Below are 3,585 nucleotides of genomic sequence, written 5' to 3' on the forward strand. Positions count from 1 at the left end.
ACTTCCCTTGATCTGGACACTATACTTTTGTTGATGCAGCCTAGAACAGCGTTAGTTTTTTTTTGTTTTTTTTTTGCTGCTGTATCATGATAAGCTAGTGGCCCACAAAGACCCCTAGATCCTTTTCACATGTACTGCTAGTAAGTCAGGTGAAACCCCCAACCCATCCTATTATTTGTGCAGCTGGTTCTTCCAGCCTAAGTGCAGAACCTAACATTTGTCCCTATTGCCATTCATTTTGTTAGCTTGCGCCCAATTCTCCAATCTGTTAAGGTTATTTTGAATTCTGATTCTGTTTTCTGCGGCATTAGCTACCCCTCCCAGTTTGGTGTCATCTGCGAATTTGATGAGCATCCCCCCAATTCCATCATCCCAAGTCATTAATAGAGATGTTGAACAACAACGGGCCCAGGACAGAACCCTGCAGCACCCCACTGGTCACTTTTTTCCAGGATAAGGAACCGTTAATGAGTACTCTTTGGGTTCGGTCAATCAAGCAACTACAAATTGGTAATAAACAGCAGGGGGTGGATTTCTTCCAGGAAAAAAGACATAGAGAGATAGAAAGTGTAGAGTGATGCAGAGCCAAAACACGTCTGCTTGGGAGCAAGTCTCTGAGTCCCATAGCCCCCTCCTGTGAACAAGGATTGTAGTACAGTGGTACCTCTGGATGCGAACGGGATCCATTCTGGAGCCCCATTCGCATCCAGAGCAGAACGCAACCCGCGTCTGCACGTGTCGTGATTCGCTGCTTCCGTGCATGCGCATGACGTCATTTTGAGCATCTGCGCATGGGCGAGCGGCAAAACCCAGATGTAACGCATTCCCTTACTTCCAGGTTGCCGCGGAGCGCAACCCGAAAATGCTCAACCCGAGGTATGACTGTATGGTCTCAGCTTTGTAGGGAAGACAGGAGCACAGCCACCAGGAAATGAGACTCCAGAGTTTCTGCATGCAAGTTTTTAGTTCTGGGGTTTGGGCTGAGCCTCCTTGAAGTGGAAAAGGCCTAACTGAGATCTGTTGCACAGCTGAGCACCTTGACTCACTAGCAGCGAATTCTCCAACAAGCAACATTTTTGCTTACTGAAACAGAAAAAGTAACAGCAAGCAATTGGGGAAACCAATCAGAGGCTGGAACCTCTTCTGTTGTTTATATACAGCTGATGTAGTAATGGGGTGTTAGGGGAGGGGTAGTACCTCTAGGGGGACACATTGTGCTCGTTCAGGGGTAGTTTGCCCATTTTTGGTCCCCCTATCTTGCACTCAGCTCTCACTTGCAGTTCAAGAAGCTGTCAGTATGCAACAGCAGCCACACCCCTAGAATGGTTAACTGCCAGCTAAACCAGGGGAGGGTAGCCGATGGGTCTCAAACCCTCAGTGATTTAGGGACTTTCCTTGCATGTGAAGAGAGACTCTGGCAGATTGAGCAGACAAGACCAAGAGTGGGTCCAATGGCCAAGAAAGTGGTTTCTGGATGTGCTGTAAAGGGAAGTGGGGCAGGTGAGGTTCCTCCACCTGGAAAAGTAGCCCATCTAGGAGAAGGAAAACTCTGATCCTAAAACTCCACTGCCTTACAGGATATCTTCAGGAGAAGAAAAGGCTAAGAAGTAAACTCTACAAAAATCTGGAGTAGAGTCCCTAAAATGGTTGGATGGCACCTTGAACACTTCCTTCCAGCAACTCCTGCAGCCAAGTTGGTGCCAAACATTTTGCTCTGCTTTCCTTTGGACATCAGTGAGGCCGAGAGGGCAGTTGTATCATCTGGGCAGCTCAGGACCTCCACACACACACTGCCCAGACTTGCAACCTCAGGAGTGCTGCTAATGCAGTGGTTTGACTTCATCCCCGGAGGCATATCTCTTGAGGCAGACGGATGCCAACAATTCCATGAACGTAGATTAATTCTTTTTACCAATTAGGTACAACATTTTAAGCTATTTTCCCAAGTAGTAAGATACGCTGTGGTCTAAACCTAGGGCTTGCCGATCAGAAGGTTGGCGGTTTGAATCCCTGCTATGGGGTGAGCTCCCGTTGCTCGGTCCCTGCTCCTGCCAACCTAGCAGTTCGAAAGCATGTTAAGTGCAAGTAGATAAAAGGTACCCCTCCAGCGGGAAGGTAAATGACGTTTCCATGCACTGCTCTGGTTCACCAGAAGTGGCTTTGTCATGCTGGCCGCATGACCCGGAAGCTGTCTGCAGACAAACGCCAGCTCCCTCGGTCAGTAAAGCAAGATGAGTGCTACAACCCTAGTCATCCGCAACTGGACCTAATGGTCAGGGGTCCCTTTACCTTTACAGTTTTGTCACATCACTTATTAAAGAGACATTTAGATGCATATTGCTTGCATTCCTGCCTCTCCTCCCAAAGCTCTGGTGTCTGGGCAGCCCAGGAGCTCCGTAATAAACATTGATTGATTGATGCAAGCCCAGGACCTCCATACACACTGCCCAGGCTTGCGCCCCAGGGAGGTCACTTCAGTGCTGTTAATGCAGCAGTTTGACTTCACCACTGAAGGCATACTCCATTGTCTCTCAACAGACGGATGCCAGCAGTATACATAAACGTATGCTATCTACAGGTTTTATCATCAAAAGCTGGTAGGAGAATGACCTGTCATTTTATTTCTAAGAAGAAATAGGGAACAGAGTTAGCAAAAGCCTTTGAATGTCATCAGGCATGGAGAGTTGTGGAAAACAACAAAAAGGTATCACCAACACATGGCTGTGGCATCTAAACACAAAGACCCAGTGAAGGTACCTCCTACCACAGATAGCAAAGGTAACCAGTGTGATGCCCTTTTTACGTTGTTGGACTACAACTCCATCATCCTTGACCATGCTGGCTGGCTTTTCTCTACTTTCAGGTTAGTAAAGGTAAAGGTACCCCTGCCCGTTCGGGCCAGTCTTGCCAGACTCTAGGGTTGTGCGCTCATCTCACTCTATAGGCCGGGAGCCAGCGCTGTCCGGAGACACTTCCGGGTCACGTGGCCAGCATGACAAGCTGCATCTGGCGAGCCAGTGCAGCACACGGAACGCCGTTTACCTTCCCGCCAGTAAGCGGTCCCTGTTTATCTACTTGCACCCGGGGGTGCTTTCGAACTGCTAGGTTGGCAGGCGCTGGGACCGAATGACGGGAGCGCACCCCGCCGCGGGGATTCGAACCGCCGACCTTTCGATCGGCAAGTCCTAGGCGCTGAGGCTTTAACCCACAGCGCCACCCGTGTCCCTTTCAGGTTAATACAAGTTAAGTTTGTGCCCTTGTGCTTTTTAGGGCTCTCTTTCACCTTCTTGTGGTTGGATGGGAAGACAGCAAAAGCAGGGAAGTGAAGACATGGACAGGCTTCACAAAATGATAACTATAGGTGGATTTATCTGGCACTCTGGCAGTGATGAAGTAAACGAGGCTGGTAGACAATTTGTTCTTGTCACCTCTTGCACAGATAACAAAAGAAGTGGAGGTTGCAGAACTAGAAGAGATCTGGGTTACCAGGCAGGACAGAGAAAGGCAGGGAAGCAGCAGCAGCAAATAAAACAGTAATTCACACTTTCAAGACATCCTGCCTAATTAACACACACTCACAGAACA

The 3,585-nt window shown here is 48.7% G+C and overlaps 1 long non-coding RNA gene across 1 annotated transcript; it reads left to right on the top strand.

The window, feature by feature from the left end:
• The first annotated feature begins 2,254 nt into the window (after window positions 1-2,254).
• LOC310752289 lies at window positions 2,255-3,546 on the top strand. Its single transcript, XR_014542893.1, has 2 exons — window positions 2,255-2,863; window positions 3,233-3,546. It is a non-coding gene; the product is annotated as an uncharacterized lncRNA (long non-coding RNA).
• Window positions 3,547-3,585: the final 39 nt, after the last annotated feature.

This window comes from Podarcis filfolensis, assembly GCF_964270895.1.
Source record: "Podarcis filfolensis genome assembly, chromosome: 17".
In the NCBI taxonomy this organism is placed as follows: domain Eukaryota; kingdom Metazoa; phylum Chordata; class Lepidosauria; order Squamata; family Lacertidae; genus Podarcis; species Podarcis filfolensis.